Source organism: Bidens hawaiensis, unplaced genomic scaffold (assembly GCF_021521415.1).
Source record: "Bidens hawaiensis isolate Kalapana, Puna unplaced genomic scaffold, B.hawaiensis_p1.1 tig00003739_1, whole genome shotgun sequence".
In the NCBI taxonomy this organism is placed as follows: domain Eukaryota; kingdom Viridiplantae; phylum Streptophyta; class Magnoliopsida; order Asterales; family Asteraceae; genus Bidens; species Bidens hawaiensis.
Genome location: NW_027491214.1, coordinates 1,272,159 through 1,284,061, shown reverse-complemented (window position 1 = coordinate 1,284,061; position 11,903 = coordinate 1,272,159).

The window sequence follows — 11,903 nt, the reverse complement described above, 5'->3', positions numbered from 1 at the left end:
AAACACGAACCAGGCATGCCCATGTAAGAAGTTCAATAAACTAAGCCATATTGAGTGATATTATAATTCTTTAAAACTAGATTAAATTATAATGGCCTAATATATAAACAAACTCAAACGAACATAAATGGACGAACATGAAATAAATCAAAATGGGTGAATTTGATACTTCTTTTCATTTAGGGAAGGGATATACCTCAATGTTCGAGTTCTGAAAAGATATTAAAGCTAGACAAAATGGTCATTGTATGGTCCTTACCCTTTTGAAAGTGGTCTATGATTTTCAAAAACGAATTTAACTAAACAAACGTAAATTAAAGTTTACGGAGACACGTGTTCTTGTTTGTTCGCTTATTAAATAAACGAACATAAACGAACTTTTTACCAAATGGTTACGTTAAGTTCAAAATTCAAATATAAGCCTGACAATATTAGTCCAACTTAAGAAATTAACATGTGACAGATCCATCTTTGGCATTGGTTCCTAACGAGTACACTCAGGAGTCGATATGACACAAGCATCTACCTTCAGGTGAATTAAATAATTGATTCAATATTATTTTTGTTTTTATTTTTTGCTGATTGTAATATTTTTTTGGTATGGCTATTTTGTTTCTGAAGAAACACTAATCGGACCCCGGGCAGATTACGGATAACCTGGGGGTTAAATAGATGTTTCCCACGAGGGGTTGGACCCGGCAAAGATGGTTCTTCTGATAACCTGCAAAACAGACACCGTGAGCTCGTCACTGAGAAGGGGGGGGTTCCTCCTTGTGACCACCCTCCGGCGTGAGAATCAGACTAGATTGCTCTTGAATATAAATGTATATTAAGAGATTGCTAGAGCAGATATCAGGTATAATATGTAATACGAGATAGTATATGATGATGAGATGATAAGATCATACCATTTGGGGTATTTATAGCCGAAGGTAGGTTTCCAAGAAGGTGTAGCCGGCTGAATAGTATTCCTGTTCTACCAACTGTGGCCTACGCACGTGCCATGCTGGTAGTTGGTGGGTAGGCAGCGGCTGACAGTGACCAGGCCTGCTGTGTACTATTCCTTTTCCACCAACTGCCGGCTATGCACGTGGTATGACAGGAGTTGGTGAGTAGGCAACGGCTAATAGTGACATACAGTACAAGAGCATGCTGCTCGCCATACTATTGTCAATAAGCTGTCGTATCTTTGGTCAGATCTTTTGCCCATACCTCGTCAGGTACAGTACAGAAGATCTTCCCGTATCGTACGGACTGGCTTATTTGGGCGGGAGTATTCCCCCTCCCGCCTTTGTGCGGGATTGCTCCCGGCTTTGCTCATTCCTTCAGGTGACAACTGAATTATTGAGAGCTAAGTGCCTTGTGCGTGTAGCCTTGCTGCGCGGGTGGCCTTTCCTGATGGCTTGTATCCGCAGCTGCGGGAACAGGCGGAGTACTTCACCATTGGGAGGCATTTCCTGCGGGAACAGCTTGCGTACTGCGCGTAAGGACGTCACGTCTCTGAGCATGGTGGGTCCTGCGGATCCAGTTGGTTTCTGCGCAGACGTCTCTCTTCAAGGTGAGGCTTGCGGGTCCAACTGGGCTCTGCTGGGACCTACCTCTTCAAGTCCCCCCAGTCCAATGTTCTTCTCATGAATGTTTAATAAAGTGAGGTGACCTTTTGGACTTAAGCAAAGGGTTTTGAAAAGGGTTTAGTTTTAAGGTTTTCCATGGGGATTCTTCCCGCGGAAGTCCTTGTCACTCGCAGAAATTCCCGACTTTCCTGCTTGATCTTTGGGTATGATGCGGGTAGGTCTGTAACCTCCTCGCAAGTCAGGAGCGTTGAGTCCCGCTTGTGTGGATTCTCCATGAGGTTTTGGTAGTTTTGAACATAGTGATTAATTATGTTAAAACCACCAATTCCATCCTGGAGCTTCAAACAATGTAGTTCTCGACGTTCCCGCTATGCGGGGATGTTATTCCCGTTTCCGCAAGCATTGCCCAGAAGATCCTTCTTGGTTTCAATTCCCTGCGGAGCGCTAGGTATGTGAAGGGTTTTGCCTTAACACTGTACCCGCGCTCGTCTTACGGTTACTTTACTTCCAAGGTATTCCTGGTGTCAATTCCCTGCGGGTGCTAGGTATGTGAAGGGTTTTGCCTTAACACTGTACCCGCACCCGTCTTATGGTTACTTGGTTGCCAAGGTATTCCTGGCGTCAATTCCCTGCGGGTGCTAGGTATGTGAAGGGTTTTGCCTTAACACTGTACCAGCACCCGTCTTATAGTTACTTGGTTGCCAAGGTAAGGGGTATTTTCCCGCTTACTTTTGAATCTTTTTGAAATTTTTTGAAATTCGAAGAGTTGGTGAAAGGATAAGAACAGTCCAAACCTCTGAAACGTCGTACGACGGTTTCTTCTGACTGTGTCAGGACGTGCAGGAAGTTATGGTGACGTGACAGTACATGGTCATTCCAGACGCTTTTTCAGGCGCGTGGGCGCGATTTTTCGGGCGCGTGGCCGCGAAATTAATGGTACGCGTCCTTTCAACAGCTGTTGCCAGCTTGCTTTTTGCCACGTGTCATAGTTTCATTGCACCTTCGATTTCTCTCTCTTCCGCATTAAATTCATCGCATTAATTGCGATTAGTATATAAAGGGGGAGAGGGTTCTTTGTAATCCACACTTTCACTTTTCTCTTCATCTTCAAAACGATTTCCGGCGAATACTCATCTTTTCAGTCGAACATTCTCTTGAAATCGTTTTCTTCTTTCATATCTGCAAGATGTCGTCTCACGATCTTGAGTCTACAGCCCAGGAGGCTGGGGTGTACGCCGATGACAAGAGTACTGCTGGCGAGTGCCAGTGTGCTCTGCCTGTCGATCTATATCAGTACATCGTCAGGAAGTTCATGCTCGAGTCTCTCGAGCCTGAGTTTCCTGAACCCCATCAGACGGTGTATGATGCCCCCAGAGGCAAGATCGGGGTATATGCTGCATTCTTTGTCTATGGGAATCTTAGGTTCCCGTTGACAAAGTTTGTGTACCGTGTCCTGGAGAGGCACGGTGTGCACCTGACCGAGGTGCACCCGATGGCGATCGCGAAGATTTGCCACTTCGAGTGGGTGTGCCGGATTTTGGGCATTGAGCCCTTCGTCGACCGCCTGATGACCTTCTACTCTTGGAGGTGCATCCAGGGGTGGTATACGCTGATAACCCGAATCAAGGGTTTGAAGATTTGCGCAACCGAGCGCAGTCTTCGTTCGTGGAAGCGGGAGTTCTTCTACATCTCCGCTCGCGCCATCCCCCTTGCCATGAAATTTAAGAATGGGCAAGCTCTCCCAAGCCTTCACGCCTCCAACTACCAGGAGGCGGAATGGTTCTCGAAGATATCCCGAGTCCAATCTCCGGTTTACCGGTTTGCGGAGTCCGGGACGGTGATGCTCGGGATGAGCCGGGTGTGGAAGGATGCGGATGCGCGAAAGATCCCGATCGTCCTCGAATACGGTTTGAACTCTGTTCCTTACGGTATGCTCTGTTTCTTTTTGTTGATTTAGAATCTCTTCTAACTTCTTTACTGTTTATTTCAGAGGGGAACGACTTGCAGTCGCTCCTGTATCCGCGGGAGGCTGACAGTCCCGCTCGGATGGGTACTCGTGCTCTAGATGAGAACGAGTTGCCCATCCTAGAACAAACGGCGGATCGGTTCGTGGAGGTCTACCCGCTAGGCCACGAGATCCTGAGCGCCAGGCGGCCAGGTAAGGCGTTATTCAACCCTCGACCCCTCAATGTTGAAACCTCTGCTGGAATTCCTCTAATCTTATGTTCTGATGAGGAATCCGCAGATGGTCCTCCGTTGGTGCGGAAGAAGAAGGCTGCCGGCGGGAAGGGGAAGGAGAAGGTGGCCTCCACTGCCGATCCGGTGCCTCGGTCTGACTCAGAGGCCGAGAGCGAGGAGGTGGCGGGGAACCCCGGTGGTGATAAGACCACCGCTCCGGAGGCTGCGACGACTGTCACCTCCGGAGAGCCCAGGATGACAATGGTGAGCGGCGTGAAGAGGCCGGCTCCATCGGGTTAATCCCCGCCTGTCCGCACTTTTAGGCTCAAGAAAACCCGTAAGTACAAACTTTATTTTTAACTTCATAGTTTTCCATCATTAATACTTATCTTCTTTGTGCAGGCGTGGATGTTGACGCATTCCAGGGTGGAGCGGGGAGGAGTACCCCCCCGCCCATGACGGTAGGCTTGGTCAGCCTACCTGAGGCGACGACCCAGGCGGCTGCGCCTGCTTCCGCTGGTTCAGTTGCTCATTCCATTGAGCCAACTGTTCCAGCTGTGATGACATCACCGCCGGCTGTCAGTGCCATTTTTACCGCATCTTTCACTGAGCCGGCGGTTACTTTTGCTGCGGATTCCGCAGCGGCGACCGCGGCGGCCTTCACCATGCCTCCTCCATCATCGGCAACGACGGCCGATCCTTCAGGTATGCATGGGGCTTCTCGCCAACCTCTGCCTCCTTCCCATCTACCTGACCTCTTGGACGGATTTCCCTTGGGTTCAGGTGATGGGTTTGGCGGCTATCGGCCTGTTATTGACCCTACAGGTGCGTAGGGTTCTTTTGGCCTATTTTTTTTTTTTTTTTTTTTATATATCATCTTTTCCTAACTGCTTTTTGTTTTTTGCAGTGTCGGATTCCAATGAAGTGTATGTTCCACGATGGAACATCCGCCGAGGAACAACCCTTCGCACACCTGTGGAGTGCGTGGAGTGGGCTCGTCACGCAGCTCCCAGTGGTGCGTTGGGGGAAGCCATGGCTAGCTACCAGGAGGGTAGGCTAACCAATGAGCTTCGGGTTCTCCTGGCCCGGATGCAGCCGCGCGTCGAGCTGCTTTGTCGTGAAAACGACAAGTTTAAAGCAGCTCGCATTCAAGAAGTAGCTCAGGCGCGGGCTGTCCGGGAGGAGAATAGGAGGCTCTCCGCCGCGGCTGCGGAGAAGGAGAAGGCGTTCAAGGCCTTTGAAGTTGAGGTTCAGGCCCGTCTCGAGGCCCGTTCCAAGGCTGCCCAAGCTGTTAATGAACAGCTTCGGCTGGCTAAGGAAACTGCTAGGAACGCAACTGAAAGGGCCACCAAGGCTGAAGCTGTTGCCGAGCCTCTACGCCTCGAGAATGAGGAACTTAAAGCTAAATTAGAGGCGCTCCAACAGGCTCATGATGCCTTGGCGATGGAGGACGCGAAGAAGCTCCAAGAGATCCTGGACCAGAGGGCGTGCTTGACCACACTGAGCGGAAGCTAAAGGGCGTCGAAGAGGCTGCTGCAAAGGAAGTGTTGCTTGCCAACCTCAATAAAAGTGAAGCCGAACGCGCCTGTAACCAAGCTCAAGCCGCCCTCCAAGAAGCTCTGGTTGCCAAGGAATGGCTTCTTCGAGAAGCGTTGTCTCAGGTATGTTTAGCTTCATGTCTTCACGCTTTTCTTTGTAAATAGAAAAGGTTTTGATACTTGTATATTTTTTTTTTCTTTTTGTAGGTTGTGCATCGGGTCTTCACGGAGACGTCTTATGACGATGCTATGAGCGCAGCCCTCAACGCTTCTCATGAGGATGGGGAAAAGGCCGGTTTCCTGCTTGGTCTAGGGTTCGTTGAGAAAGGCATCCCGCCTTCCAACTTCCCTTTATTTGATGTAGATACTGAAGCTGTATACGACCAAGCAGTGAATCAGTATGCCGCCTTCCCGCATCCGGTGGTGGAGAAGGTGAACGAAGTTGCTGCTGCTGATGATGGGCTAGCTATCCTTAAAGCTTTCCTTGAACTGCCACGCTCTACTGATGGTGCTGGTCCAAGTGGAAGTGGCCCTGAAGCTTGATCCTGAAGATCCCTTCCCACTGCTAGGATAGATTTAGCTTGTATAGATTTATATTCTTGTAGGCGGGTAGTTACCCGGCCATTCTTGTAATGAATATTATGAAATATAAATCTTTGTGCGGCTAAGACCGCTATTTTCACTGGATTCCTTGCTTTATAAACGTTATATGACTTGCATACTTTAGTTTATATTAGCAATTTTCCAAGTGTTTAGAATAAGTTAACCTTTGAACGTAGTAGATAATAGGTTGAAGTTTTGCTTCCTTTCGTGATTGTGCGGGTAGGACCGTCACTTGCACTTAGGATGGCTAAACTTTACCTACATCTGACCTGCGTGGAGGTTTTCCTCATCTTTTTTGAAATTTCTAAGTGTTTAGGATAAGTTAACCTTTGAACGTGGCAGATAATAGGTTGAAGTTTTGCTTCCTCTTTCGTGATTGTGCGGGTAGGACCGTCACTTGCACTTAGTAGGATGGCTAAACTTTACCTACATCTAACCTGCGTGTAGGTTTTCCTCATCCTTTTGTTAGAAATTCTCTGTTTTGAATAAGTTATCCGTTCGACGCGCGGTTGTCAATAGGTTCGGTTTCCTCTCATGATTTGTGCGGTTAGGACCGGCACTTTCATTTAGTTGACCAAAGTTTACCTATGACTGACCTGCGTGAAGTTTTGCCGTTTTTTGGGTTTATGCAGGTTTTGCCGCCTTCCCCACGCAACGACTTTCCACGTAATTATGCGGTGAAAACCGGCATATCAGTGTTGAATAAATTAACCGTTCGACGCGTGGTTGTTAATAGGTTAGTGTTCATTTTCCTCTATCATGATTCATGCGGATAGACCGGCACTTTCATTTAGTGGGATGACTGAACTTTACCTTTAACTGACCTGCGTGAAGGTTTGCCGTTTTTTGGGTTTATGTGGGTTTTGCCGCCTTCCCCACCCAACGACCTTCCACGTAATTATGCGGTGAAAACCGTCATATCCGTGTTGAATAAATTAACCGTTCGACGCGCGGTTGTTAATAGGTTAGTGTTCAGTTTCCTCTATCATGATTCATGCGGATAGACCGGCACTTTCATTTAGTGGGATGACTGAACTTTACCTTTAACTGACCTGCGTGAAGGTTTGCCATTTTTTGGGTTTATGCGGGTTTTGCCGCCTTCCCCACGCAACGACTTTCACACTTATGTATGCGGTGAAAACCGGCATCAGTGTTGGAAGTTCATAAAAGTATAAATGTAAAATCATCAGCGTCGATGTTCTAAGGAGAATCATTTCCATTAGAAGTGGCTCTGGGCCTTTTCTTTACAAATTTGGAATTGATCTACATGCAAACTGTGTAATTGAGCTCCCTTCCATGTTGTTGGGATGGGAGTGCCATCGAGCCGATATGCACCTGGTTCGGGATCTCGTTGTTTACGCAGTATGTAGTCTCCAACATTGAAGCTGTAATTTTATTCGTGTTTTCCCCAACTGGGGTTCTACACGCATCAGCTTGCTCAGCGTTCATTGCGCCACGAGGTGCGCGAGCGTCCCATCTCTGAAAAATGCTTCGACCATGTCCTTAACGTCTGTGCATTCTTCAGTGTTGTGGCCTTTTGTCCTGTGAAAGTCACAGTATTTGCTCCGATCAGCATTGGGACGATGTCGGATTATTGGAGCCTTTGGCCATGGGAGCTCCTCAGTGGCGAATATCTCGGTGACGCTTTTGGTGAGTGGCGTCCATCTGGAGTTCTGTTTCGACTGTACGTTATCCCTTCCGCCTAACCGATGTTGCAAGCCGGATGAGGTGTCAAAGTTTACCCTTGACTGCCAAATGCCTAGCTTCCGCTTTTTGTTTAGTCGGGCGGTAAGGACGTTGTCTTCTCTTGTTTTCTGGGTGTAGAGGTTTGTGCTTTGGGGGAGATCCCTACCCAGTTGCTTCTCCGTTTCCGCAAAGCGTTTAGCTGCTGTCATGATGGCATCCAATGTGGATGGCATGCCATCTTTACCCGTTAAGGTGCGGATGAGCTCTGGGTCGTTCGCGCCCTGGATGAAAGCAGCGCGAACAAGATCTTCGCTGATATTACCCAGACTTAGCTTCTTTGAGTTGAAGCGAGTGATGAAGTCTGGCAAAGATTCATCTTCCTCTCGAATGCATTTGAGGATTGTCCATTGCTCTTCGGTATACTTTCTTTGCTGGCTGAAGTGTTGGCTAAACTTTTGCTGGAAGTCTTCCCAACCGTAGATGTGGCGAACCGGTAGACGATCGAACCACGCTCTAGCAGCCCCAACAAGCGTCATTTGGAACATGTAACACCACGTAGGTTCCGTCCAACTACTGACGGTTGCCCCCGCTATGAACCTGTTCAAATGATCGTCTGGATCAGATATACCATCGTAAGTGCCGATGTTGGACATCTGTTTGGCACTTTTCGGGACGATTGCTTCCGCAATGTCCCTTGCAAATTTGGACGTTCCCGCCTTTGCAGCAGCTGGTGTAAATGTTTTGGAGAAGTCACGTGGATTTCCATCTGTGTTTTTTGGTTTGAAGGCTTTTTCAAAATGCCTTCTCGGTTGGGAGTCCGTTTCCTTACGCTTCCCTTTCGCCCTATGGCGAGGGTTTGCGTCGGTGTCGGATTCCTCCGAATCATTGTCCCAGTACTCTCCGAATTCCTCAGGCTTTTGGAGTGAACGTAAGCGTTCATCCAACTCGGCTTGGAATTCTTTTTGACGTGCCTCCGCCCACGCTTTAACTTCATCGAGTGTTTGGCGGGGGAGCCTCGTTCGTTCTCTCTCTAACCGGGTATCAGTGAATCCCAGTGAGCGATTATTTACTGCACTTGCCCCAGCTTGGGTAACTGGGGTAGTGTTTGTAAAATTTACTGCACTTGCCCCGGCTTGGGTAACTGGGGTAGTGTTCGTAAAAACTGTGTAGTCGCCGGTATTCCCCCCAGTAGCTGGGGTTGTGGTTACCGGAGTTTCTTTAACCATCTTTCCAGAAGTTTGAAAAAACTGAAAAGAAATGAAGTTCTAGCTTTTATGCACGGATGGCGCCAATGAAGAAACACTAATCGGACCCCGGGCAGATTACGGATAACCTGGGGGTTAAATAAAATAGATGTTTCCCACGAGGGGTTGGACCCGGCAAAGATGGTTCTTCTGATAACCTGCAAAACAGACACCGTGAGCTCGTCACTGAGAAGGGGGGGGTTCCTCCTTGTGACCACCCTCCGGCGTGAGAATCAGACTAGATTGCTCTTGAATATAAATGTATATTAAGAGATTGCTAGAGCAGATATCAGGTATAATATGTAATACGAGATAGTATATGATGATGAGATGATAAGATCATACCATTTGGGGTATTTATAGCCGAAGGTAGGTTTCCAAGAAGGTGTAGCCGGCTGAATAGTATTCCTGTTCTACCAACTGTGGCCTACGCACGTGCCATGCTGGTAGTTGGTGGGTAGGCAGCGGCTGACAGTGACCAGGCCTGCTGTGTACTATTCCTTTTCCACCAACTGCCGGCTATGCACGTGGTATGACAGGAGTTGGTGAGTAGGCAGCGGCTAATAGTGACATACAGTACAAGAGCATGCTGCTCGCCATACTGTTGTCAATAAGCTGTCGTATCTTTGGTCAGATCTTTTGCCCATACCTCGTCAGGTACAGTACAGAAGATCTTCCCGTATCGTACGGACTGGCTTATTTAGGCGGGAGTATTCCCCCTCCCGCCTTTGTGCGGGATTGCTCCCGGCTTTGCTCATTCCTTCAGGTGACAACTGAATTATTGAGAGCTAAGTGCCTTGTGCGTGTAGCCTTGCTGCGCGGGTGGCCTTCCCTGATGGCTTGTATCCGCAGCTGCGGGAACAGGCGGAGTACTTCACCATTGGGAGGCATTTCCTGCGGGAACAGCTTGCGTACTGCGCGTAAGGACGTCACGTCTCTGAGCATGGTGGGTCCTGCGGATCCAGTTGGTTTCTGCGCAGACGTCTCTCTTCAAGGTGAGCCTTGCGGGTCCAACTGGGCTCTGCTGGGACCTACCTCTTCAGTTTCTTTATCGTTACAAGGTATTAAGACAAAGGCATCCTTTGGTTCTGACGACCACTTCACAAGTAATTGTTGCTAATAAGATGAATTTTACATATTTGGTTTTCGGTTTCAAGATTCTCAGTTTGGTTCAAACAAAATAAACCAAATTAATATATCCATTAACTTTTAGCCCATATTTATATAGTCTAGTACCATATATATTTTTTTCTGATGTATCTTTATGTTGTGCAACATGTGTTTTATTTAATTTTTTTAAAACACAAAAGTTGACCTTTATATTGTTTAACCCAATCGTGCCATTATTTTCATTTAACTTTATTTTCTTTATCATTAGTATTCAAAATGAAATAATATTGGGAACAAATGTAATGTCGGAAATATGTTTGGGAACATGACATCACCGGAGGCCACACTAAAGTCATACAATGCGTGTAACCTTTAAAATGGTATGAACAAATTACAATTTTAATTAAAAGAGATAGAACTGATAAAATTTTTATTTCCATATTTGTAGGAGCAAAAGATAATATTATAACTGAGAGGGTAAGCTTCTTTGTTGTTTGTAAACATTGAAAATCAGAAACCATTTTCGAAAGGGTCGTTGTTTGGTCCTTACCGAAATATGAACATAACATAATGAAATTTTTATACTTAGAAATTCATATTTATTACAATGTTCTTATTAAAGTTTTTGTTCTACATGTGCGAGTGGTTGTTGCTTGAACTTATGCTCTTAATTTTGTGTTTTAGTTATTATTTTATCTTTATTTTTTTTTTCAAAAGATTTTTCTATATACTGGTTTGTTCGTGTCATTATTACTTTGTTCACATTTTATTTTAATTTCGTATCAATATTCTTTCTGGTCGTATCAACTAATTTGGAAACCAAAAATATTGGCAAAGAATGTTGAGACAGAACAATTGAAGTGGAAAGCAAGAAAACAAGAGGTGGCCCCATTCTTCTTCATACTTATGTTTACATGTTTCAGTTATGGGGAACATGTTCAAGTCCATAGTTTCAGTTGGAGCTACTTATGTTGTATCGATTACGGATTGATAAGGATGTATCATGTATTTATGTTTGTATTCCAAAAATTATCGAAACATGTAATGTATTTGACGTGCTTTATCACAACACGAGGATAATAATATTTTTTAATTAGTTTTACTTTAAATAAAGTTTATGACATTATTTAAGGTTAGTGGTTCATCAATATTAATTTGTGAAACTTGGTCTTCTGGAACCCCTAACAAGCACATATACAACTCTACTTACCACTAGAGGCAGTTTCAACACACGATTTGACGCTTTTGGATTGTACTTACAACATTCAATACCCTCCTACATGTAAAACACAACCACGAGAAAACAAAATTATACAAATACTTACTAGAACCAGGGGTCTACCATCAATGGAAAAGCAGAATATTCAATAACGGAGTTCTATACTTTGTTGTGAAATCCACATATTTAAGGCGCTTCTGTTATTGGCTTTCTCACACGTAGAAATTCATTAATACAACCTTTCCAAAACTTCCAACAAAACCCTCATATGGAAATTTGGTTGTTATTCACAATGAGCTCCACATATTTTCTACTCACGCTTTCCTGTATTGGATCGTAGATTTATGGAAGATGGCATGTCACACATGGACAAAAGTATGGGTACCCCCCCCCCCCCTAAAAAGGCCTACACTATTAGGGTTGACCATAACATACATCAAGACAACCGTCAAAATTAATAACCGTATCAGATAATGGATTTACTAATAAGATAGACACAATTAATAATGGGCAACGAATCGTACTATCCTTTGTTGTACTATCAAAGACAACAAGCCATTGTTTATACTAAAGACTATTGCAACCCCATAATAAAGATTTTCTTTCCTACAAACTTTGACTTTCTTGCTTTATTATCCCCTTTATTTTAATTATGCAAATTTAGAATTTTGTGTTCACAAAATTATCCTTCTTTCTTTTCATTTATTTTTTGTTTTATATGTTTTACTTGGTTTAATGTAGGATGTAATGG